Source organism: Ursus arctos, unplaced genomic scaffold, assembly GCF_023065955.2.
Source record: "Ursus arctos isolate Adak ecotype North America unplaced genomic scaffold, UrsArc2.0 scaffold_25, whole genome shotgun sequence".
NCBI lineage: Eukaryota > Metazoa > Chordata > Mammalia > Carnivora > Ursidae > Ursus > Ursus arctos.
The window spans coordinates 19,056,909-19,084,883 of NW_026622930.1; the positions used below are offsets into that span (position 1 = coordinate 19,056,909).

Consider the following 27,975-nt stretch of genomic DNA (forward strand, 5'->3'; position numbering starts at 1 on the left):
ATCCACCTCCAAGGTGACCTTAGACTCTTTCCTGGGGAACTTAGCAAGAAAGCTTGAAAACTACAAATCTAGACCAACTTCCTTGTTTTACAGTTGGAGAAACTTAGGTCCAATAAAGATTAGTGACTTGGTCAAGGTCGCGTGTATAGAGGCTGAACCAGGAACAGAACACTTACCTTCTAAGGAGACAACCAGAGGCATATAATCATGTCCCAATAGCTTTGTGCAAACTATTTATCCAGTATAATTAATTCACATTTCTTAAGGGCCAGGTGGAAACTCTGAACCTTCTTTACATCACCAAAACTTCCTAAAGCATTTTAGCTCTTTCAGTCTTATATACTGATTTAATAGCAATTTCTAATCATTGTAAAATCCCAACATATGGATAATGAAAGCAGCCTGGCTACTAGACATAGTGGAAGATAAAAATCCCTTTCCCTTAAGAACTTAACACTATTTATAGGAGACAAAAATGATATCGAGAAAGAAAGAGAGAGAAATAAATTCTGTTGTTAAACTGAATTTTACTCAGTGCTAGTATGATAGGATTTCATTGAAGAGAATGTTGAATAAGACAGGGAAGGTTACATGTTAAATGCAATTCTTGAAATAGGCCTTGAAGATAGAGTGGATCTACAATAGAAAAGAAAATCACATGCATTATTTTGAGCTTGAAGAACAGCATCTTAAACTATGAGATGGTAAATGCAGAAATGTTCCATATCATCAGATACAGAGCATTGCCTTGGCTCTTTTCAACAAGTAGGAACACCATGGACTGGAGACTGTACGTGCCTGAAAATCTTCTATATTTCCTTACCACCAACACCAGTGTTTTCAGGCTGAAAAACATATTTTACCAACTTTAGAACTGACTTAAAAATTACTTTTAGTAATTCTTCCAACTAAATGTGGAATTCTTTATGTTCAAGTTTACTTGTGTTTACCAAAAACACAATACCGTGCTCTTAGAAAAGTGACTTAAAAAACAACAAAAGATTCTTCATAGAATCTCAAAATAGAATCCTTAAAAGGATTCCTAAAATTCAAATAGATCTTAGAAAATAACATCTTCATGATTTCAGTGTAAATAAATGAGAAATTAGAGGATTAAATTTCCTTCAAAAATAAGCTTTTGTAAATTAAAAGCAAAAGTGCTCAAGGGATAAATATGTTTTGGGTTTTAAAAGACACAATGTGTTTTGTTTTTTGTTTGTTTGGTGGTTTTTGTTTTATTTTGTTTTTTAATAACTCCAACAATTCTGAACCTCGATTCAGCAAGATTTGACCAATTTTAATCTATTTGGAATTGGATTTGAAAATATCATCATTCTACCTTCTTTGAACCTCAACTAACATATGGAGACACGGAGAACCAAACACACAACCTCCTTTTTTTTATTTTCTATTTTTAAGGTAATGTAATCAACATGGACTGGCAAAATGGATAATTTAGGGCCACTTATCCTATAACAGCATGTATTATTTTTATTGCTTATTCTAAATTATTTAGCTAGTGTGTATGTATATATGTATATACATATAATATACAATTTTTCTTTATTTTGTAACTATATATATATATATATATATATATTTTAAGTGCAGCAACTCTTGAGTTTTTCTTCTTTTTCTAGAATGACTTATTTAACAAAAATGCATTTGTCCTATTAGTGTTTCCACAACAGAAAGTTTATCTGGAAACCTATATCCAAAAATCATAAAGTCAAGTCATCCTAATATGTTTTCTCCATATAGCATTCCAATGTATGTGTCGTTTGCTCAGCACCACAGAGGAGCCTTGTTGCCATGCTCCTTTTCTACAAAGAATTTGGAGGTACTGGTGGTATTACGTGTTCAATAACCAGAAGTTTTTCACTCCACAGAAAGATGAATTCCCCATTTTTGAAGGGAAAAATAAACACTGTATAAGGGAAGGCTTTTGTACTAATTGTTTATCCACATTTATTTAGGCGTATATAAATTTCCAAAAAGCCTTTTTATTTTTTATTTTTTTAAAGATTTTATTTATTTATTTGAGAGAGAGAGTGCAAGAGCAGAGGCAGAAGGAGAAGCAGAGCAAGAGGAAGAATCAGGGAGCCTGATACAGGGCTCGATCCCAGGACCCTGGGATCATGACCTGAGCTGAAGGCAGTCGCTTAACCATCTGAAACACCCACGTCCCCCCCAAACAGCCTTCTTAAAATTCACTTTTGTAGATATTTATTAATGAGCCAGAATATAATTATTTTAGGTTTGCCTTATAAAGAACATAATGTCTTTTATAGTCTTGTAGAGTTAAATTTACTAACTAGAATCTCCACGTTTCTGCTTGTCTCAATATATCTCCTTGCAACATGAAGTACAGTAATTATATTTTTTGAATATTAATTAGTTTTCCAGAAGGTGAAGATAAACAAATTTGAGTTCTTTTCACTGGGGCTAATATATTAATGTGAAAATTTCACCAGGCCAAATACTCAAAATCATATAATAAATACAAAAATAGGGTGTGGCAATTAGGTGAAAGAAACTGGGATGACTGGATGGCTCAGGAAGTTAAGCGTCTGCCTTAGGCTCAGGTCATGATTCCAGGGTCCTGGAATCGAGTCCTGCATCAGGCTTCTTGCTCAGCCGGGAGCCTGCTTCTCCCTCTGCCTGCCTCTTCCCCTGCTTGTGCTCCCTCTCTCTTTCTCTCTCCCTCTCTCTGACAAATAAATAAAGTCTTAAAAAAAAAAGAAATCAATAAACTTATTAATGGGTAATTATTATGATAAAAAATTTTTAAATATCCAATTCAGCACACTTCAGTTAGAACACACAAGAAAACCTCTTTATGTCAATCAAAAGCTCACCTTTGAAGGGTTCATCGTACATCTGGCACTTTTGATTAAGAGCCATTATTCAGCAATAGAAAACAATTATTATCATTTTTAAAACAACCACTTGTAAGACGTTAGCGCTTATCATGTGGATTTGCATATATTTTCAAGACTGGGACAGGTTTTGGCCGCTCACATTTTCATTCCATGCCAGTTACCCTTGATTTGTAGCAAGGCTACCACCATGAATGACAAAGCAGCTGCTACCACCTATTCTCATTCCTGGGAGAGCGCCTGTCTTTGAAGCTGCAAAGATCACATTATATATAAGTTTCTGCAGTTGAAAAGGCCAGTGAGAAGCCGTAAACTGAAAGGTCATACCTGATGTGACTCAAAGAATGAAAATAGTTTGGTTGTTGCTAATTATCACCCATCCTGTCAAACCGAGATGCACTTTGAAAATTATTTGGGAGGTACATTTCACAAAATAAAAAGGCCCTATTTGCTCTGAGCTTCTCTTTATTTAGCTGAGCACCTAACTCGAGTGTAAGCTCTGCTCACCCTAGGATAGAGACACACGTGGACATCTGGGAAACTAGAGGTGCGGACCCTTCGCGGTTGTTTAGGTCTGAGAGTCGGATTCTTCTGGTGCCGTAGAAGAGGATTCTGAGAATGGGTTTGTCACTCAGGATGTCTTCTGATCACCTTCACAAAGATTTACTGAATCCCATGAAGAAGAAACTTATATCTGAAAAATATTAAAAGAAATTAGCAAAGTGAGAAATGCTAAAATAACTGCTTCGCAAAAATCTCCACAGACCATTGGGAGTAGTGAGCTCAGGAGACCCAAAAGTGGGAGCTCAGTCAACTATCAGAAATGTCACCAGTATCTTTTAGGTCAAACACACAATGGCCCTAGTACCTCAACATGGACATCTATAATTCCAAGAGACAGAACAGGCAAGGGGGAAGACCGCGGACTGCAAAGAAGTGACCTTCAACGACTTCTGAAAATATCTAAGGGAGAATAGTCCTTGTGGGTATGATTGGGATGAGCAACCTGTCCTGTCTACTTAAAGGGACACCTCCAGACACATAACACTGTTTAGACATGTAGAGCGCAGACTCTTGGATCCCTACAGTGGTTAAAAAAAATCTCAAAGACTTTAAAGAAGGTCAGCTTCTTCATATTGGAGGCAAGAAAATGATGGTGCAGACTAACTTTTTTCAAGTCCCCCATCCATTTAGAACTGCAATTGAAATCCAACTCTCTTCTCCTAACCCTGAGTATTGCCTTCAGTAGAATATTCAACTCCACAAGTATTTGTTAAGCACCTCTTGAATGAACAGCATTAAGCCTTATACCTTAGCTATTTTTCTGCATTTAATGGTGCAATTTTGGAAGAAACATAAATTCGAGAACCTCAAATGTCCTGCTGTACAGAATAGCTTTCCTGTAGTACTCTATAATCCTAAAATTATGAAATAAGCTTCTATGGTATTGAATCTTTTCCAAGAAGTAATTAAAGCAGAGTGAAAATCTGGAGATGAAGTGCACCACGGGAAGGGGAAAGCAATAAAATGTGCTCGTACTTCAGCACGGGGGGGTACAAGTAACCGCAGGAAATGTCCGTGTAAAACGCATCGCAGGACAGCAGCAGACATTGCACTGGGATGTGATTTTGCTTTCCTCCTAAAATGTGCCCTTTCATTTCATGCGCTTCCTAAGTAAAAAATGACCATAATGCCGCGATGTAAATTGTTCATTCTGTCTTGGAAAGCAGATACCATTTAAATATTTATAGTAACACTAGTCTCCAATTTGCATTGACTGGTTCATAGTTAAAGGTTCAGTCCGGATAAACACATCTCCATCAAGATGGCATCTAAAAACTACTTCAACTAGCCATTTGCATTTTTTCAGGGTTACATGTCATCTTTCTCTTCTTAAATGGATATATTTCAAAAGTTTTAGCTATTGACGTTTCTATAATTTTTAAAAGCAGTAATTTTAAACCGATTTCTTGGACTAGGTTATTTACCCCTGTTAATCCTTTATTTATTTTTCCTGAACTTCTGCTTAAGTACCCTCATTCAGCCTTGTACATTTGTTCTCCTGAATGATCAGCCAGACTTCTATTTCTGGTTCATGAGCTCTTTTTGGCAATGTCATCATAGCTTTCAAGACATTTAGCATCCACATTTCCTTGGCTAACCTAACCCTCATTCCTGGTCCACTTTTTGCTCCATTGCCTTCCCCACAGGAAAAAAAAAAATGTCACATAGTTTTTGAAAGTAAGACATAAAATCAACTTGAGGTTTTGGGGGTAAATAATACAGCTAATATTCTTAGGGCCTGAGAGTTTCATAACTATTAAGTAAATCTCAGTCACTTCATTTAGAAAAAAGTGATTGAAACTACAATCAAAGATGATTTAGAAATTGACCCACATATACACAATTGATGGGTTTTTCAGAAGTATATTATGTCCAAATGTAAAAGTTATTGATGAAGTCATAGGAGAAAATATTTGTTTTCTTAAAAAAATAAAATTATAAGCCACAAACTTTTAAAAAAGATAGACTGAAATTCACGAAAATCAAAACTTTAATGTTAGGAAAACAAACAGGCAAGTCAGATGATAGAAAATATTTACAAAATATGGCTGATAAAGGACTTTTTCTAGATAAAAAAATTTCTAATTCTTTTTTTTAAGATCTATTTATTTATTTTAGAGAAACAGAGAGAGTGTGTGACAGCAGGGGGGTGGGGGGCAGGCAGGAAGGAAAGCAGACCCCCGCTGAGCGCAGAGCCCTACGTGGGGCTTGATCTCTGGACCCTGAGATCATGATCTGAGGTGAAATCAGAGTTGAATGCTTAACCAACTGAGCCACAGGTGCCCCTAAATGTTTTCTAGCTCTTAAAAAATGAACAAAAAATGTTGATTCCAGGAACAAGATACATAAATTTCAAATGATCACATGAGAAGAAGCTTATTTCTCATTTGGGAAATGAAAATTAATTTCACACTGAGATATTCTTACACATTCATTAGAACTTATAAAACTGAAAAGACTGACGACAGCATATGTAGACAATGGTGGGGAGCCACTAGAACTCTCATACGTTGTTGTTGGAAGGTACAACGGTACAGAAACATAGGAAAATTATTTGACTATTTCTTAATCTTTGAAAGTATGACTTATCTGCTTCATTCCTACGTATTCATTCAAACTAAATGAAGATATATAGCCACACAGACTTTTACTCAAATGTCCATAGCAGCTTTGTTCACCATGGCCCAAAGTCAAAGATCTTAACTTGTGAATGGATAAACAGATGGAGATGTGTCCATACTACTAAGTACTACTAAGCAATAAAAATGAATACTAGCAAGGAGTACTAGTCAGTATTAAAAAAGAATGAATTACTGATACAGCAATATGAATCTATCATCCAAGCATTCTACAAAGTAAAAGAGTCAAACACAGACTACATAACATGCTTATAAGGACCACATCTACACAGAGCTGCTTACATATACTTACAAGACTACATACATACACACCTGCTTACATAAAATTGCAGAAAACTCAAAACTAGAAACAGACATAGAGTTGTGGTTGTCAGGGAGTGAGAATGGGGTGGAGGGTTCAATGAAAGGGGAGGTGAGGAAATTTTTTATGTTGATTAAAATGTTCTGTACCTATCCTATATTATGGAAATAAAATACAAGCCACGTATGTAATTTTTAAAATTCCAGGAGCCATATTTAAAAAGTTAGTAAGAAAAAAGTGTAATTAAACTTGATTACAACATATATTCTATATAACCTGATTGATCCAGAATGTTATTCTCTATGTTGCTCTCTGGTTTCCAGTGCTCAAACACCACATGTGTCTGGTTGCTATTGTATTGAATAGCGTAGCTCTATAACATGGTAACTCAGATTACAAGAGATGACAAAACTCATAGAAATGTACACTGAAATTCATATATTGTATGTAAATGACATCAAAAAAGCTAACTAAAAATGAACAAAATAAAACAGCACAAACGAAGCACAATGAAAATGCAGAATGACTTTGTATACTGTTAGAATATAAGCAATATATTTGGATGTCTATCTCTATCATCTATTAATCTATTTATCTATTTATATGTCGCATTTTTCAGCATTCAGAAACAAATTGTATCAGAAACTATATTTTTTATAGTCAGAAAGCCAGAATCAGGGCAAAAAAACTATAGAATACATAGAGTTCTTTTTCCAAAAATGAGAACACTCTGTATCATTGTTTTTTACTCTGCTTTCTTGACTTTCTCCATATAAAACACAGAGTTTCTAAAACACTTGATTGACTCTCCAGCATTGAGAAATGCAAGACATTAACATGATCCTAACATACTCTGGAGAGAAGATAGTCAAAGAGTAGCAGTGTTCCCTTAAGGTATACATATCCCATTAATCAATAACAATGGCAGCAAAGAAACAACTCCAAGGGAAAAGAAGTAAATCCCTTTATTATGGATTCATTCTTCAACAGAATCTTTTCAGCGGACTGTTAATTTGAAATTCAAGGCAGAAATAAAAAATAGCATCTTGTCATGTAGCTTCAGATAAATGGATTTGAGCCTGGGCCTCATCGCCCTGGGACCTTACTCTCCTTTATTTCAGTGACCTTCTGGGATAATTATGCTCACCATTTACAGAGTTTATTGATTAAGCAATTAATAAATGATGATAAACCCAGGAATTTCTAAGGGTAAGCATTGCAGCAGCAGAAGAGCAAGTGTTGAATACTAACGTCCACCTGGGTAATGGCAGAGCCGGAAGAAAATGCAGGAAGTACTAGCTTTCCAAGGGTCGACGCTCTGCAAGATGGGAATACTAAAGAATTTCAGCCACTTACTTCCATCTGCCCTCCGTTCACAACACTCTAAAGCACTGTCCAAACACACGTTTCAAGCAGTTACTTATAATGAGGAGACTGAAAATGCTTACCGTCCCACACATTTTCACACAGAACATGTGCATCTGTCTCCACTATCTTTATTGTCCTCCGTACCCAACTGTACATTGTTGGAAATCATTTTTTCCAGACAGTCCACAAAGTGAAACCGTCTTAAAAGAAGGCTCTTTATTTAAATTCAAAGTGCAAGTGTTAAGATTTTCTACAAAAATACTTTTTTAAAACTAAACTCAAGTTTTCTGCCGTTTATTTGCATTTATGAGCATATTATCATGAGAGACAGTATATATGTTCAATATTTCTTATGATTTCACTTAAATATTACTTTTATTATGGAAATAGATAAAACAAACTGAGTTTCCAGTTGAAAGATGTAGGCTAAAACTAAAATATATATATTTCAAAACACTTTTGATGCTAAGAAATATTTTCACGTATTCAAATACACATTTTTAACATGGTCAGAGAATCCCATTAAATTATTATTCTTTATAATGAATACATAAATGAGTTACAGAACTTAAGGTGAAGATATAATCTTAGCAAACAGCATGATACATTATATCTTTGCACAGTGTTTAAGTTCTTATCTGACATGTTTATTGATAGTTTCTGGTATGTTTAATTGATAGCTTACTGGTAATTCTTATCTGGTATGTTTACTGATAGTTTCTGGTATAGCATATATATATATATATATATATATATATATATATATATATATATATATATATACACACACACACACACACACATTCTGTTAGAATAAGAGATTATCATGAAAAGATAGGTTTTTATTTAAGATGATTATTACAACAATGGCCAGGCAATAGACACTTCTCTTGCTTAAAAACAATAAATAATCAACAGAATTACAATCTATACATATTTATTAGTTGTGGTAATCACACACTTTCTCTATACCCATAGATATTAAATCTACACATTCTACTGCATTATTCTGTTCTTGGTGTGATTTTTGGAAACACAAACTACCAAGTAAGATGCCAGTCTCCTCTGGTCAAGCCCGTCTAGGCCTTAATAATCAGAATCCACAGAGGAGTCACTGGAATGGAGGTATATTACGCTTGTCCAAGGTATCTTCCCTATAGCTACCTCCAAACACAGCAAAGATCACCATTTATTTAGGATTTTTTTTTCTTGTTAGCTGGCAGGATGGTAAAGATTACCCATTTATTCCACCAAGTCATTACCTAGTGAAACAAATGAGCATTTTCTGTCCAGATATTTAACTGTATGTGTTCTTTATACTCAAATGTGTCCTTATCTGAGGAACTGCTGAAATAGTCAATTCTCTTACTTAACGCTTACGAAGAGTCATGAAGTCATAAAAAGACAAGCAAATTAAAACTTGCTTTTAATTAACATCTAATCAGATTCTTGAATTTATACGTTCAAACCCTACAAGGGTTCCTCCTTCTGGAAGAGGAGCCATTCCTATACTTAGTGGCAGGGAGTGCAGTCAGAACTTTCGTGTTTGCTGAGTTATCAGTCCACAGATAATTTCTCCCCCCTCGCAGGCCACAGAGGAAGGAAGTGCCAGGCAACCTTGAACACCATTATGGCTGCACGGTCTAGCAGGTGATCCAGAATCAGCTGCTTTAGATTTCTTTTCACCTTAATCATAAAACATTTCATTCCTATAGAAAATCCAAGAGACTAAGATGACAACTATATACCCTCCATCCAGGTTAATAAATCTTTTTTTTTTCAGGTTAATAAATCTTAATGTTGCTATATTTGCTTCAATATTTTCGTTTTATGTTTGGTCTTTGTTTGTTTGTGTTGTTGTTGTTGTTGTTTTGAGAAATAAGGTCTAAGAAATACAGTTCCAAACCTCTGAGTATAATTCCCTAAGCACATTCCCCAGCCTAGTCCTGAAAAATGTAACAGCTATTCTTATTTGTTGTGTTGTAATCCACGAATGCTTATGTACAATCAACAAGACTGCTTGCATGTTTTAAACATCTTTTATAAATGTATCCATACTGTAGTGGTTATCATTCCACAACTTGCTTATTTTCATTGCACATTGTTTCATAGTTTCTACAGTTGATTCATGCAGCTCTAGTTCATTAATTTCAACTACTGATTAGAGTTGCATTTCATGAGCATTTTACAGTACCTATGAATTCCTTAGGAGACATCTTGGCTTTTGCGTTTTTTTTTTTTTTTTTTTTTTTTTTTTTTTTTTTACTATTTTAAATACTAAAAAGAACATTCTTTAAGACATGTCCTGGGCACTTGTGTAGAGACCTTCTGAGGGCTATCTATCCAGATCTCCCGGTGTGTACACCTTCAGCTTTACTGGGGATGGTTCCATTTGTTCTCCACAGTGGTGGTACTGCATTACAGTCCCATTATCTGTGTATGAGGGCTCCCTTTTCCAACGGGTAATGACTCTCTAACATTTGGTTCTGTAGGCTCTTTGGCAAACTAATACATGTGAAAAGAGATCTCGTTTTTGAAAACTTTGTCCTTTTTTATAAATTTTCTCTTTAGATATCTGGCCCTAAAGGATAACTTTACTCACCTTTCTCCTTCTGCTATGTAATTATTTTACTTACACCAAATTCTAAATATATATAATTTATCTACTTATTTATCTATATAGATAGATTTACAATCTTTTAACATTTATTTCTCTAAATTTAATTGCATTGAGGTCAGACCATAATATATAGTTATAATATTCTTTGAAATTTATTTGAATTTACTCTTTGATTTAGTTTGAGGGTGGTGTCTGCAAATGTAATGTATCCTTTAATTGAACATATAATCTAATTGGTTAGGTGGAGGATTACATAAACCTTGTTAGAACCGTCTATCTCTCTCATCATGTATCTATCTTTGTGTGTGTAGGAAAACTTTTTAAATTTTACTCTTAAATTTACTACTTTTACCAAATTTTGTTGCAGTCTTCAGCTTCCTAGAGAGATAAATTGAAATCTCCTATGTTTGCAGATTTTGTTGGTTCCTACTTATTGCTTTTTTTTAATTTATATTTTTGAAGCTGTCTCCCAGATGCAAAAAGTTGGTGAATAGTTTCTTTTGTGACCCTATTTCTACTAAAGCTTTATTGACTTCAATTTTTTTATCTATCATTATTCTACCAGAGCAGCTTTCATTTGGTAATTTCTTGGCATATATTTTTCGATTAACTTATTTTTAGACTTTCTATCTGCTTTTGTCTTAGGAATGTTTAAAGCAGCCTATTATTTCACTAGTTTAACAAAAGTTTTAAACCCTGTCTTTCAATAGATTATTTTCATCTGTTTGGTTTCATTGTGCTTATCAATATATTTTATCTCATTTACAATGTCCTATTGTTCGCTTTTGCTTGACCAGTATAATCATTTTTAAATCACTGCTGCCTTTTCCTGCATGCCCTTCACCAAGGCACCCCTCCCTGCAAGATTATACTTTCTAGTTCTACTAATGTCACTTTTACCAAATGACTTGATTTGCCCAGTGAAATGTGAGTGAAAGTAATTCCTGTCAACTCTGAGCAAAAGCACCGTGGGCCAGATTGTGATTTGTTCTGAGCTCATCCTTCCCTATCTTTCCCTATTCTTTCCCATCCTTCCCTATTCCTTCCCATCCTTCCCTCATCTTTCCCTATCCTTCCCCAAGACTAGAGATGCCCAGATGGAAGCTCGTCCATCAGCCTGACTCACAGAGTGAAGTCTGTGTGCAGCCAAGCTAAGGGGACCTACAGTACACATTTAGTGGGAGCAAAAAAGCACACCTTTAATGTATAAGCTACTGAGATCTGAGGGTCATAGTCTAGCACTGCATAACCTCTTAGACACTGATTGAAATTGATTGAAATATGATCCTATCATTCACTATCCTCCCATCCTTTCCATCCTTCACTTCGTCAATGCTTAAACAGACAAGGTCTTCTATTTTCCTTTTCTTTTCCTCTGCTAGTTGGGAAGCTTCAGATTACAACTTTTCCAATGGTTGTCCTTAAGTTTTCGGCCCACAGGAAACTTAGCAAGCATTAAGTAACTACTGCACTCCTCCCCAATTGTGGTATTCCTGGCTCGATTTCTAACTTTACCTTTATTTTAAACCACACACAATAGTCTTTATGTATATATATATTTTTACTGTCAATAATTTATTAAGTTTACCAATATAGTTTATTAATTTGTATAGAAGATCTATTGTTTTCACTTTTGATTACTTTCTCCCTTTGGTTTACTGCTCCTTGTCTAGGATTTTGCGGCTGTTTGGATGTTGCCTCTGGGTCTCCCATGTGAAACTAAGTCTGATAATAACAGGTTGTGGTTCCTGCCTCCATGCTGATATTAGGAATATTGAAATACTGGTCCAGAGGCAGCAGGCAGCTTTGCTCAGGTCCTGATAAACATGCTGTGTCTTTGTCCTCTCACTCATTAAGCCTGTGTTCCCACATGAACCTCCACCCCAAGACGGGTGCTGTGTGCATTTCCCAGCCGGGGCCCCTGCGAACATGCTACGTGATCCCGTATTTTGCATTTGGAACAAACACCACAAGCTTTGTAACTACTCAGGACTCATCACTTTTTTTCACTTGTAAAATATCCTACCAACCCCCCACCCCCAACCCTAACCAAACTTACATCTAAGGAGAGAAACTTTTTCTAATTTGCACAGAGTACCTGTATAGTTTAGTGGAAACTAGTTTCCATCACCATTTAGCAATTTTCATTCCTGTTACTCAAGAGCTTGACTCCCAGCTGCCACTCTCTGCAGCTCCATTCATCTCTTTGGGTTTCTTGTCCTTGGAAATATAAATCTTTTTAAGCCTGGCTTTGGTTGTTAAGTTTTCTCTTTGTGAATGCTACCTGCCACTCAGATGTGTTTGGAGCAGAGTAGCTCTTCAAAGCACATACTCGCTACAATCATCATGAACGACATTTGAATTATCTCATAATTCCTCCTGAAGGTAATACTCCCACCTTCTCTGATTCCCTGTCCTCACCCTCCTCCTTTGTGAAACATCAGTTCACCCCACATGAGAGAGGAGTCTGGACATTCTTGTACTTTTTATTTTGTACATTTAGCTGTCTTTGCTTTAGCCAGATTTTAATAGGGCTTTTTCTAAACCAAGATGACTACTAGTTCTGCCTGGGAAAGGGCTGGATTCTGGTCTTGTGAAATAGGGAATGACGGCTCAAAATCCAGGTAATTTTATCCAGTTATTTTTATCCACCAAGCATAACCAGGACTCCTTTCTTCCTAAGTTCACTAGACCAACACCTCTACGCAGTATAAGTACGCATTTTCTTCCAAAGAAAACACACACTTCTTTTTTTATTATGTATGTATGTATTTTTGAAAACACTAATTTCTTACATGAGGAAAGTCACTGACTCTAATTAGCATTCCTAGTTTCTCTCTCTCTCTTCCCTTATGCCACTCTGCAGAGCGTGTGTTGTGTGTGTGTGTGTAAAAATAATATCGGCATTATTGTGGCTGAGGGAGTGTTTCCCTACTTCAGGGTTTGCTTTCATGCCCGGGCCCTATATCATCTAAGAGTGTCTTGGGCTGACCTCTCTGAGGCAGATGGCATGCTCCCCAACAACCTTTCTAGTACTTAAGATACTTGATGGCTCAATGCCTACTGCCCCCTGTGCATGGTGGGCCATATCTCTTCAAAACAGATAAGAAAACTGTGCACAATGTGACTATCCATCTCTCCCATTGTTCTGCCCTGTAATAAGTCCCATCTTTAAAATTCCTGTTTTCTTCTTCTCTATTCATTTAGTTAGACACTGCTGTGATTCCTATATTCCCAAACTCTTAACAGATATTATTTCAATTGCCTGTTCTAACTAGGCTTAATGCAAACATTGAGCTTAATACAATTGCCTTTTGGGGATATCTGGGAAAGACAGATCAAAGCATTTTCTTAAAAACCTTACTTTTGGTGACCCACATCTGATCTGACTTCCGATGCGTGCTACGGAAGACCCTCTGTCCTGACTTGTTCCTCTAGCTTGGCACGTGTCAGTACTGATAATTCCATTCCCTGTTAGGAAAGAAGTGTCTCCTATTTCAGAAGGACAGAAATAGTCCAGCGTGAACCAGGATAAAAATGCTCTCTGCTAATACCACACTTGGAGCAAGAATATAACTAATTTGACATTTGGCACTTTCCACAAATTAGAAATTAATTCCTACAGTCATGGAAAAGCCAGCTCTTCATAGGCTAGATTAATAGCTGTCCTGTTTATTTATATCAAATTTATTAGTAGTAGGCTCATAATACATTACTTATGACATTGTTACAAAAATAAAAGGAAAAGGTGATTGTGTATATTAATTTTCTATTGCTGTATAACAAATTACCACAAACATAGCAGCTTTAAAAAAATACCCAGTCACTCTCTCAGAGTTTGACAGCTCAGAAAGCTGCATGAGATTGGCTGGCTTCTCTGCTGAGGTTCTTACATGGCTGAAATTGAGATGTCTTCCAAGTTGGGCTCTGATACTAGGCTCTGGAGAATAATTCATGTCCAAGCTCATTCAGGTTTTTGACAGACATCCTCATAGTATACATAGTATACATCTGAGGTCCCCATTGCCTTGCTGGCTGCCAACTGTGGACCTCTCTCTTCTCCTAGAGACCATTTATATTCCTTCTTATGTGCTTTCCTTCATCTTCAAACCAGAAACAGAGCATCCCAGTCCTTTTCACTCTTGGAATCTTCCTGACTTCCTCTCCTGCCACCAGCAGGAGGACGTTCTGCCTCTAAATGGACCAGGTGATTAGATTAGCACGACCAAGATAATCCCCTTTGGAGTAAAAAAAATAAATCTTCATGGGAGTAACACTAGGGAGCAAAGGTCATAAAAGCCATCTTAAAATTCTACCTGACACAGTATGCATTCTTTCTGAAAGCGTAAATTCATTGAATATACTCTCTATGTATTATATTCTGGTTCTCATGTTAAAGACTCAGGACTGGAAGATGAATGAGATGATGAAAGTGTGTCACAAACCAAGGATTATGATTAACCAACTTCTGTGCATCTAAAGATTGAATTAAAAAATTAAAAATTGGGGCACCTAGGTGGCTCAGTCAGCTGGGCATCTGACTCTTGATTTCAGTTTAGGTCATGATCTCAGGGTCGTGAGATCAAGCCCCACATGGGGCTTCATGCTGGGCGTGGAGCACGCTTTAGATTCTCTCTCTCCCTGTTCCCCTCCCCCCCAAAAAAGGATTAAAAATATAATAGTAGATCCTGTTTTCATTTTCTTTGGATATATAACCCAAACTGGGATTGGTGGATCATAGGGTAGATTTGTTTTTAAGTTTTTGAGGAAACTCCGTACTGTTTTCCGTGGTGGCTACACCAACTTATACTCCCTCCAACAATGCAAAAGGGTCCCTTTTCTCCACATTGATACTAACACTCATTAATTATCTCTTGCTTTTTTGATGATAGTCATCCTAACAGGTGTAAGGTCTGAGATGATAGCTGTGCCCTTATACTCATTATATTCATTGCAGCATTATTCACAATAGCCAAGATATGGAACAACCTAAGTGTCCATCAATGGATGAATGGGCATAGAAGATTTGATATGTGTATAAAAGGGAATATTATTTAGCCATATGAAAGGACACTCTGTCATTTGCAACAATGTGGATGGACCTTGAGAGCCTTATGCTAAGTAAAATCGACAGACAGAAAGACAAGTATTGCATGATATCACTTATAGGTAGAATATAAAAAAAGTCAAACTCATAGAAACAGAGACTAGAATGGTGGTTACCAGGAGCTGGGGTGCTGGGGAAATAGGGAGATGTTAATCAAAGAGTACAAACTTCCAGTTATAAGATAAATAAGTTCTAAGGTTCTAATGTACAGCATAGTAATATGTATTATATACTTGAAGGTTGTTAAGAGGGTAGATTTTAAATGTTCTCAACACAAAAAAGAAATGATGATTATGTAACATGATACAGCTGTTAGCTAATGCTATGGTGGTGATTATTTTGCAATATAGATCAAATCAACTCAGTTGCATAACTTAAACTTATATAACATTATATGTCAATTACATCTCAATAAAGCTGGAAAGAATTAAAAAAAATAATAGTAGATTAGTAAAATATGGATGTATCACCAAAGGTCTGTAGCCTAAACAGAGAACGAGAGTGTAAACAGTGGCATGTAATAGCACTTGCAGGTGCCATGAGAGTACTAAGTGCTGGATTCTAGGAAGCTTAAAAGAGGAGTTGTCCATTCTACCAAGGAACTGGTAAAGCATCAAGAGATCCCCAAAGAAGACCACACACAACTGTTTTTGAATGACAAGTAAGTCATTGTGAATTTTGCAAAGTAGCAAGGACATTCTATGACAGGGAATCGACATAAGCAAGTCGGAGGTAAGACATATATTGACCTGTTTGCAGAAACTAACGAGCCATACAAAGGAAGTGAGGATGATAAAATAATTTACTCACATTGTTGTTGGAGCCTCCATGAATCATAACCCACACTTTGATAAAGAACAATGATGAAAATGCGACGCCATTTATTGGCATGAAGTTTCTTGTCTCAAAATCCATTAGTGGCCTAATGTTTCTTTTAATAGCAATTCTAAACTCTTTTTTGTTAAAAAAAACCCCAAGATATTTAATAATAACCCCATTGTATTTACTCAAATCAGAACATTTAGAATTTTTTATCTGTTTAAAACAATACCCCATTTTCTAATTGGTATAATTTTCTGTTCCATGAAGACCTGTTTCCCCACATCATCTTACAGCCTCTCCAGCTTCCTCTGTCTTAAAGTACCTAGTCTGCTCACCTCTTCTTACTCAACTTCTGCTCCTTATGGCAGAATTCAAATTTCTACACTCTGAAGCCTTTCCAGCCTTCACTGGTTTTGCCATTTTTCAAAATTTCTCTCCATGAAATTTCTATTGGACATAATTAGCACTTAAATAGATTCTGATCTTTTTCTAAAAGATTTTATTTTTAGAGCACTTTTAGATTCTCAGCAAAACTGAACAGCAGGTACAGATAGAGCCCACATATCACCTCCCCCACACATGCACAGACTCCCTCACCATCAGCCGGAAGGGTAGGTACATTCACAACTGATATATCTACACAGACATGTCATTATTACCCAAAGTTAGAGTTTACATTAGGATTCACTTTAGTGCTGTACATTGTGTAGGGTCTGGACAAACGTATAATGCCATCTATCTACCATGTATCATACAGAATAATTTCACTGCCCTGAAAATCTTCTGTGCTCTCCTTATCCATCCCATCCTCCCCCCAACTCCTCCCAATCACTGATCTTTCTACTGACTCTGCCCTTTTCTTTTCTTTCTTTGTTATTTTATTTGTGTAATATATGCCTCTCTGGGGCATCTGGGTGGCTCAGTAGGGCTCCCCGCTCAGAGGGGGGCCTGCTTCTCCCTCTCCTCCGCAACTGTGCTCTCTGTCTCTCTCTCTCTCAAATAATTAAAATCTTTAAAAAAAATTTTATATATATATATATATAACTTGATACGAGAATTTATGCCTTACCCTTGTTGATCTTTGCTCATATTAATAACTATGTGTGTTACTCGACTGTCAGATTAAGGGTTCCAGAAGCCTTCAGGCTTCACAAAGCCATCTTGCCCTTAAAATGTACATAAAAGGGTCAGAACTCCCAATCCACAACTGATGGTATAATTTAGGTGTTTGTATTTACCCTTATGGCATTTAGCTCCAATATCCAGTTTCAACCGAATTACTAATCCTGTCTCTATCTTTAGTATGGACTGTCTGCTTTCCATAAATGTCACCCTCAAACTGGATACCACACTAATCTATTTATTTTCTAGACTACGACAGCAAGTTTTTGCTGTTGTTGTTATGGGTTGTGTGTGTGTGCGTGTGTTTTTTTTTTTAAGATTTGTATTTATTTGACAGAGAGCAAGAGAGCACAAGCAGGGGGAGAAGCAGAGGGAGAGGGAGAAGCAGCCTCCCCACTGAGCAGGGAGCCTGATGCAGGCCTCGATCCCAGGACCCTGGGATCATGACCCAAACCAAAGGCAGATGCCTAACTGACTGAGGCACCCAGGTGCCCTCGTGTTGTTTTGTTTTTAATTCTGGATAAATGGGGAAGATATTACTTTTATAAATTATCATCCCCAATTTAGATACTAGTAACACAAATTTTTCAGGTCATTGCTACTAAAGATTATCCCACTTGGAGTTCCACATTCCCACCGTCTTATTAAATCCCTTTTTGGCTCTCTCCACCCACAGGCCTTTTGAAATAGCATCTGGCAGCACAGCCTTGTAAGCCTTGTACCTTATTCTTCAGAGTACATCGGTTCTTGCTGGCGTCACACCCTCCTCATCTTGCGGGCAGCCCAGCAACATAACAAGCTCTGTCACCTGTATTTATTTCAGCCAGCAGAGCCCTCTGCCCCCTACTAGCTCACCAAATCCTCCCAACATGAAAATTACTGCTTTGCTGCACCTTAGGTCAGGTCACATTCTTAGACAGGGCCTCTCCAATTTATCCTGTGCGAGCAAAAGGGAGGTAATGTCAGGATTTATGATCCTCTAGGCGAAAGAATAATGGAGGGACTGCTCTTCCAATTACATTTATTAATTAAATTAAAGGTGAGCTTTGCCCCTGCAGAAACGTGAGATTCTAAAACTCATGATGAGGATAGTTCCTTCAGTGTGGGATGAAATCTTTTCTCTTGAATTCTTCATTTACTGGAGCTCCCACTCTCACTGTTGCCAATAGGAATTTTTGCCATACAAAGGTAGGAATGTGGTCCTGGGAATTTAATTATTCCTACAACAGAATTCCTGTTTTATTGAATATAAATAGGTATGCCTAGTTATGCTAGAGATTTTATAGTACTTAAATACCAATAATTATTCAAACAGATTTATTGAAGTTTAATGGCAATGTAATAATAATGTCGGTATGTTTTATATGCAATAGTTGTTACACCTCATTAAACAGGTTGGTAAATGATCCATTGCTGTTTAATTAACATGCAATGACTGTGTTATTAAATCTTAAACTGTAAATTAAATCCTGATTTGAGACACTTAAATTTAAAGTGTGATTGAAAACTTCTTTGGGCATGAGCCTCCAGAGTTCCTTTTATTTTCCATGGTTCCTTCCTGCCCTACTCCTATCGCACATCATACTTTGGAACTGGAAAGTGGACTGCACTTAATTTGTGTGGCTGAATTTTTCTGAATGGAGAAAGGCATGCCTTTCTAGTAGCTGAGCAAATTGTGAATGGAGAATTTTATTTCGATCCAATTTCTTACATATGGAAGATTACTTCTTAAAAAATATATTTAGGGAAAGAAATAGCCCAAAGTTTTACAACTATTCCCTCATACTTTCATAGCAGGTTATTTTGCAAGCTTGGCAAGCTTTATTTGGCTAATTCCGAACTGTTTACTAATGGCAAGATCCATGGTGCACGTAGGACTCTTCAATCTTTGCTGAACAAACTGGCTATAAAAAGAGCAGGTTTAGGTTAAGTGGGCAAGTGTAGTTTCTCTATTTTTAATAGTGAGAATCAAGTCCTGCTAAAGTTTATATGTATTTCAGAAATATACAGAGCTGAGATTTTCTGGAGTGTGTGTTGGAGTTTGCTTGATGGTGACCCAGAGAATATCAATAAAATATTCTCCAGATGTTGTATAACTTTTTATATCTTCTTTTGTGTTCTTCCAGCTAGTGGAACACAAGGCAGATCTCTTGTGTTAGAATTTATATTCTGTGCATCTTTCCTCCAATGCTAAGCTAGAATAGCTTTCAATAATATTTTAGCATTGCATAATACAAAACATCCTGAGATTAGGGAAAATTGCAATTTCAAATAACTTCCAATAGCTTGGCTAGATAGGGTTGAATTATTTTCCCATAATTCTTTGGATAATAGGAATAGTGCTAAAAGGTGCATACATTTTCACTTTGAGTTTTTAAAGCATTTTTAAAAGATATTCAGTAAAGCTTATTTGACATACCTGGATATAAGATTATAGTCCTCTCTTCTATATCTGTAGATTGAGAAAAAAAGTCCGGTATTATAGAATAATAATGGCAACATTTTATAGAGCATCATAAAACATATTCTCATGGAGCTTCATAAACATAAAAGTAAAAGTGTTTCCCAAATTTTACCTTCATGAAAGTATTTGTGCACATACGCTCAAAGTGTTAATCCTGGAATTAATAGTTTGTCTGGAAAACTTTCTGCACCCCCCTACCACCGTCACCACCCCCCATCTCATCATATCACTCAGATGAACATCTCTTCTCTTAAAAGTCAGCTCAACATTGAATATTTTTTTAAGTAGGCCCTACGCCCAACGTGGGGCTTGAACTCACGACCCTGAGATCAAGTCTCATGTTCTACCAACTGAGTCAGCCAGGTGCCCCAACATTGAATATTTTTTACAGCCTTTACTATACTCCTGTAAGGAATTAGCTTCTTCTTTGGGATTGCTCCCTCTCAAGATACTACACTGCTCTACTGTTGAGCGGTAGAGCAGTAAGAAATACTTATGTATTTCCATGGCTGCCTCTCCCTAACTGACCGTAGGCAACTTGCAGGCACAACCCATGCCCAACTGGTCTCCAATCATGAGCCCAAGTAGAATGATGGACACATAGTTGAGAGCTCAACATTTTTAGTAAATAAATAAATATTTACGCTTAGGATACTAATATAAGCATCCAAAGAGATTACCCATTGCTGCGTTTCGCCTCCTTAATTGTATTTGTCTTGTGGTTCTGCATGTAAATGTGCACCATCTTTGAGATGCCCTCCATCTGCTATCAAAAGCTTCTTACGGGGTTGCCACCGGTCATTTTCCTTGAGTAGAATTCCATCAGAGTCTCTGCTCCGAGAGGTGCTTAACGTCTGATCAGTCATTGTGGGGCAGGGCTTCCTCCAGGCAAGCTCTGAAGTCACTTCGCTCATGCCACACAGGGTCTTAGCACTGCTGTCACTTAATATTTGTGGATTATAGATAGACTGGAAGTATGTACGAAAAAACACATTATTTCATCAGAAAAACATAAATAAAAGTGGCCCAATTAAACTGTGAACCTCAAGAATAGTGTACTATTCACTATACATTTCTAAGATAGCACCCCTTTCTCTGTGCATTTCTCCAAGATGAAGAAATCATCACTACAGAACTTTGTTAATTTGAATTTTCACTCTCATTTTAACTTAAAACTTAAGATAGAATTAAAATGTATATTTTCTATGTAAATGTATAATTGTATGGCATTTATATATTTACTTGTGTCTTTGCCTCCACCAATGGAAGATAAAGTCCTCAAGACTGACTTTTCACGGCTGAAACTAGTCTGCCTAGAATAGTGGCTGCTTAGTAAATACATATGGAATCCATGAAGATTCAATTTCTCTTTTTATGAATTCTATTTAAATACAAGGCCTGTTTGACAGTTTGCATTTAAATGGTATGTTTACATTATTGCTTTTAGTCCTATAATGGCTCTGTATGGTACGTAATTCAGATGTAATTCATGTAATTTTACACATAATGTAGTAGATAAATATTAAGAGACCTGTCCAAAGTAACAGGGCCAGATAGAGCTGGCAATAAAGCTAATCTGCTCTTATTTTCAATTCAGGGAAATCTCTATCTTACCAAGATAAATAACTGAAAATTCACTTCCATTTGTGAAAATATGATTTGCTCATTTCTAGTGTCCAAATACACAGCTTGGTAAAGAGAACCGAAATTTGACAGACATCTTAAGACATTCTTCTACTCTCTTTTTTGACCTCTCTCTGTCTCTCTCTCTCTCTGCCCCCATCTCTCTCTCTCTATTTTTTCAATTAATTCACATAGATTATATACACAAATGCACAAATATACTTTCTTACATTTGGGTATGTTCAGTAGCACTTTTTCTTTATAACTATCTTTCTGTTGAAGGGATTTAAAATATTTGAGAAAAGATGAAATAATGATTATATACTCTCAAAGAGGCATATTCTTATTTGCCAGTGTCTGCAGAGAATTCCACTGGGCTTTCTGAGTGATTACTGTATTTCATGCTAAAAACTCTAAGAGCAACCACTTCATATAAAATTGAAAGCATCCAACAGCCAAGGGTCCTGTATGCAAAGAAGAGAAGCACAAGAGGAGACTGATTAGCAAGACAGTATGAGAAGTCTTGCTGACCTGGTCCTGCATAAAACTGGTGAAAATTACTTAAAAAGTAACAGCAACAAAAATTAAAGCCTCTGGAAATGATTCTAAGGGAAAACAATACATGAATAAATATCTACTCATGAAAATCTATGAAAATTTGGTAAGAAAAAATAAGTCAGATGGGAAGGTAACATATTCAAAGTGATAAAAAATGATCTGCCAAGAATCCTAGAGCTAGCAATGTTGGCTTTCAAAAAGGAAGGCAAACTTAAGAAAAATATGATAAAGCCTAGTCATCCGCTAAATAATATTTTCAAAATATATAGTGAAGGGGCACCTGCGTGGCTCAGTCAGTTAAGCAACCTGACTCTCAGATCATGATCTCAGGGTCATGAGATTGATTGAGTCCCACTTTGGGCTCTGCACTGGGTGTGGAGCCTACTAAAGAGTCTCTCTCTCTCCTTCTCCCTCTGCTGCTCCCCTGGCCACCAGCACACATGCGCTCTCTCACCCTAAAAAAAGAAAAAAGTGAAAAAAATAATTAAAATGGATCACAGACCCAAATGTAAAAATGCAAAGTTATAAAATTTCTAAAAAATAACACAGGAGAATTTCTAGATGACCTCGGGTCTGGCACTGACTTTTTAAATACAACATCAATGTCTTGTTCCCTGAAAGAAATAAGTGATAAGCCAAACTACATTAGAATTAAAGATTTTTGCTTTGTGCAAGACAATCTTAAGAGAACTAGAAGATATGTGATCACAGGGAAAAACATTTGCAAAAGAATATCTCATAAAGGATTGTTATCCAAAATATACAAAGAATACTTAAAACTCAACAATAAGAAAATTAACAACTTGATTTTAAAATGGGCCTGGGATGTCTGGATAGCTCAGTTGGTTCAGGGTCCCACTCTTGGTTTAGGCTCAGGTCATAATCTCAGGGTTGTGGGATCAAACCCTGTGTTAGGGCCTGCGCTGGGTGTGGAGTCTGCTTAGGATTCTCTCTCTCTCCCTCTCTCTGTCTCTCTTCCCCCTTGGCCCCTCTTCCCTTCTCTAAAATAAAATAAAATAGGCCAAAATTCTGAACAGACACCTCACCAAAGATATACAGATGGCAAATAAGCACATGAAAAAATGTTCAACATCATATCTCACCAGGGAATTGCAAATTAAAACAACAATGAATTACCACTATATATCTATTAGAAGGGCTGAAACCCAAAACAATGGCAATACCAAATGCTGGTGATGATGTGGGGCAACAAGAACTGTCATTCATTGCTGGTGGGAATGCAACATGGTACAGCCACTTTGGAAGACAGTATGGCAGTTCTTAAAAAAGCTAAACATTCTGTTACCATACGACTCAGCAATCACACTCCTTAATGTTTACACAAATGAGTTGAAAACATGTCTACACAAAAACCTTCACATGGAATTTTATGCAGCCTTTTTCATAATTGCCAAAACCTGTAAGCAACTAAGATGTCCTCTAGTATCTGAGTGGATGCATAAACTGTAGTACGTCCAGACAATGGGATATTATTCAGTGCTAAAATGAAATGGGCTATCAAGCCATGAAAAGACATGGAGGAACCTTAAATGAATACTGCCAGATGAAGGAAATGAATTTGAAAAGGCTAAAAAATTACATGACATTCTGGAAAAGAGCTATGGAGACAGTAAAAAAGATCAGTAGTTGCCACAGGTGTCCATGAACCTTCTTCAATTGTAACAAACGTATCAGTCTAGTAGGAGATATTGATAATGGGAGGGGGGGAGGCTGTGTAGGTGTGAAGGCAGGGGATATCTTGGGGTATGTCTGTAACTTATGTTCAATTTTATAGTGAACCCAAAACTGCTCTAAAAGAAACCGAATCTATTGAAAATCATTAAAGAAATTAAAATGTTAAGAAGAGAGAGAAACTTTATACAAATAAATAGAAATTTCCTTCTACAGATTTTTAATACAACATTAAGTGTTCGGGCGTCTGGGTAGCTCAGTCAGTTAAGCATCTGACTTCAGCTCAGATTGTGACCTCAGGGTCCTGGGATCAAGCCTCACTTCGGGCTCCCCACTCAGCAGGGAGTCGGCTTCTCCTGCTCCTCTCCCTGCTTGTGCTCTTTCCCAAATAAATAAATAAAATCTTAACAACAACATATTTAGTATTAAATATACTCATGGCATCCTGCTTTTTGTGTTAGGGACTCAAAGTTGAAACACAGGTGAGTTTTATCTACAAGATGCTCACAGTGTCTTTCGCCAAATGAAATATGTACACACAGAACAATTTTGGCAGGGCATGTAATGGTGACCACCATAAGGAAGATTTAAATGAAGTTTTATGGAAAGTTCTTGGACGCAGGTGGCATTATACTAATCTTTGAAAGAAGGACAGATTGAGGAATATATATAAATGCTGAAGGTCTCTCCTGGTGGAAGGAACTGCAAAAGTAAAGGCATGTGGTTTAGATAGCAGAGGTTTAAGAACACATGCAAACCAAAATCAAGGATTTAATTCCCAAGAGAAAGCCTGAACATGCAAAATTGAGGGGGGAAGACCGGAGTAGCCAGTCATCCGTGTAGGTGAGGCAGTGATGAATGGCTAATCCCAGACGGGAGAAGGAAGACTTCTTTGTCTGAGACAAGAAGAGGATGGGTAAATATTTGAAGTAAACGGAGGTTGAAGAAAGAATTCAGATGCCTTTAAACAATTTATTTCACTAAACTATGAAGCAGCATCTTTGGCAAAGGATCAGAGTGGGCTGGATACAGTTTAAGGCTTGAGATCAAGAGGAGCGTCAAAGAATGTACAGGAAACCATGTGACAAATAGCCTATTAGAGATCATTTGAAGACGCAAGGCTATCACGTACAGTTGAGCAGGTTGTGGCTGCAAAATGGTGCCCAGATGAGAAGGCAAAGTGGGAGCTTGAGGCGCTGCCTCAGCCTGTGTCCACTCCAAGGAGCACTTTTCTTTAACCCGCACAGAGGTTCCAAATGGGCAAGTGGTGACCCTGAAGAAGATCTAAAATGAAGCTGATGTTCAGGTTTTATTAAACACCCATACTCTTAAGTGAACCTAGAGTACTTGATGTAAGAGAAATAAGTGCCTTTGTGTTAAAAAGTAACCAAGGATTTAAAGAAGGCATCCCTTAAGTTCCATCAGCCCTGGGGGGGGGGGGCACCTGAGGGGCACGGTTGGTTAAGGTACAGACTCTTGGTTTTGGCTCAGGTCCTGATCTCAGGATCATGAGATTGAGCCCTGGGTCTGGCTCCGTGCTCAGGGCGGAGTCTGCTTGAGATTCTCTCTCTCTCTCTCTCCCCCTCTGCCCTTCCTGCTTGCAGTCTCTGTCTCTCTCTAAAATAAATAAAAATCTTAAACAAAAGAAGAAGAAGTTCCATTAGCCCTGGAACTAGAGCACAATAAGGCATTTCAGAATCATGATGTCTAAATTCTGTAGTGGAAGCAGCAGTCACTTTTAAAAAGCAGGATTTCCTTCTACCTTAGTTATGTTGGCAACATTCCCAAAGCTATTGAGCGGTCTAAATAATTTGCCAATATATTTATAGCGTGGATTTAATTAGATAAATTTTCACTTTAGCCAAATGGCTCTTCTCAATCACAGCTTGGTTTGGACTTCCTATCTTGAAAACATACCTGGTGTTTTCTGGAAATTCTTAATGACTAGTCTGGTAGGCAAATTCTAAATAAAAGACATTCTTCAGATGCTATTTTTGGTAAATTGTCTCCGGAGTAATTCAAATAGTTGAAAGTTAAAGGCAATATCGTATTTAGATGGACGTAATTTCAATACTGAGGGCAACACTCAACCGTCCAGTTTATAATACCTATGCATCAATCAGAGACGAGCACAATCAATCTTACCCCACTGCTCTGGGGATATAGAGAGATTATGCAAATATGAGGAAAGAAAGAGAATATTTTGCCCTTTTTACAACCCTCTTTGTTACTATTAAATGTCAAACTATACACACTGTACTATTTCACTTCTGAATTTCAGAATTCCCAGACTAATAAAGAAGCTTAAGTAGTTTAAAATGATTATAGCCTCAAAGGCATTTAGGTAGGCTGCAGAAATCATGCCTTCCCACCTCTTCCTGGCCTGCCTTGGTGGGGTGCTGCAGGGGATAAACCTAACAGAGATAATACAGAACAGCACGGAGCACCAAATGATCCCATCAGACTGATTTTCAGCTGGTGCCAATCAACCAAAATGAATGCACTTTTTAGACTGGAATAGTTCATCTCTTGCATATTGAGACAATTGATTTGATGCAATTGGTGATTTTTCTCTCTGTGTCTGCTATCCAGTATAAATAGACTTACCATTTCTATTTGGTGATGAACAGAACAAATAGCCTTGGCTTGTGTGCGTAACCTAAGTATTACCTATGACAGTTTCTGGGCTGTTACAGGTACGGAGGTGGGGGCTTTGTCTATTTAAAGAAATCCTCAAAGTAAGTGCTCAATATAAATCCCAAGTATTATTATCTTTAGAAAGAAGTGTTTCTTTAAAAAAGGTTGTCTTACAGAAGTTGGCTTCCCTAATTCCCCTAACAGTTCTAAGAATATAGTTCCTTTCTATTCAGCTACAGTGGCTTCAGAACTTCTTTTCTAATTATTCAATAAAGATGCTTTTCCTTTATTTTTTCAATTTTTATATCTCTAGGTCTTTCCATAATGACAGGCACAGATATCCGATTTGTTCCACCATTTACTACTAAATTAATTAGTTATCTTTTCATAAAAGTAACGTCCCCTCAACTCTGTGGCTTTTTTTTCCATCAAAAATCTCTGACAATAATCTCTGTTGTATCACAAAATATTTCCTTTAAAAAGTCAATGAAGTTGTAAAGAAAAAATTAAATGCTGTTTTGCTGCCCCATTCTCTCTTCCATTGTCCCAAATCACTCTTCTGGCTGCAAAACTGTCAGGCACAGCATGACACCAGCTAAAAATGAGTTCGACACCAGCTAAAAATGAGTTCGACCCAGCGTCTTGTCAGATGTAGCCCATGTTTTGTGCTCTCTGATCTTCTAAAAAGAACAAACAAACCCGGAGCGTAGGAAGGTACTTAGATGGTTCTAGGGAAGCTGTCATTTCCACGGTAGCTTTGTTCTTCGCTGCAGAGAGAGGCTGAGACTAAAAACCCCTGGAAGAAAAGAGAAAAATGAAATAGCATCACCAGCATGTGGATGAGTATCAAGTAGAGGAAGATACTGGTCCACAAAGCAAAGATGACTGTAGGTGCAGATGCAAAATGGGAAGAGAATGTTTGAGTGTTTTAGTGAATATTCAGAGCGAAGATGATGCAGGTGGCGTAATGTACAGAAATGTTTCATTAGTGAAAATCATACTTAATGCTGTTTAGCCCTCTGGTTATAAAATGTTCAAATATTTGCCTAAACTATCCTCTCTGGTCTACAGAAATTGTGGAGATGCAAGCAAAGTATTTGCGTAAATGTGTGTGTGTGTGTGTGTGTGTGTGTGTGTGTGTATCAATGACTCTAACATTCATTATACTGAAGGGAACAAAATGGTTGAAGTGTTGAAGAATACACAGGAATCTATTTTCTACAAAATACTAGAGCACATAGATACAAATATTACAAGTACGCTCAGAGCAACATTGCTAGTGGTAGAGGAAAAGAAAAGTAATTGAGAGAGAAGAATTATACAATATCCACAAATGGAAAACTGTGCAGCCATTACAATAACTGAATTAGATTCTGACTTAGAAAAATATCCACTGCATATTGTTAAATGAAAGAGCAAGCCTCAGAACAAAATGAAGAATTGGATCCCAATTTGTTTAAAGACCCAAGCAAAATTGTAGTCGAACATAAAAGATGCATATTTATATGTGCAGAAAAATTCTCAAAGGATAATAAATACAGAACTATTAAGGGAAAGAAGGCAGAGGAGGGCATACCCT

At 36.9% G+C, this 27,975-nt stretch overlaps 1 long non-coding RNA gene across 1 annotated transcript in view; it reads right to left on the reverse strand.

Annotated features, from left to right (window-relative positions):
* Positions 1-510: 510 nt before the first annotated feature.
* The window catches only part of LOC123002157 (uncharacterized), a 289,432-nt gene continuing 261,967 nt past the window's right edge, over positions 511-27,975 (reverse strand). The window contains exons 7-11 of the long non-coding RNA XR_006411740.3: positions 22,348-27,192; positions 20,671-20,854; positions 19,842-19,874; positions 3,387-3,573; positions 511-636 (exon numbers count right to left, since the gene is read on the reverse strand). This is a non-coding gene — a long non-coding RNA (uncharacterized LOC123002157). The remainder of the gene's footprint in view (positions 637-3,386; positions 3,574-19,841; positions 19,875-20,670; positions 20,855-22,347; positions 27,193-27,975) is intronic.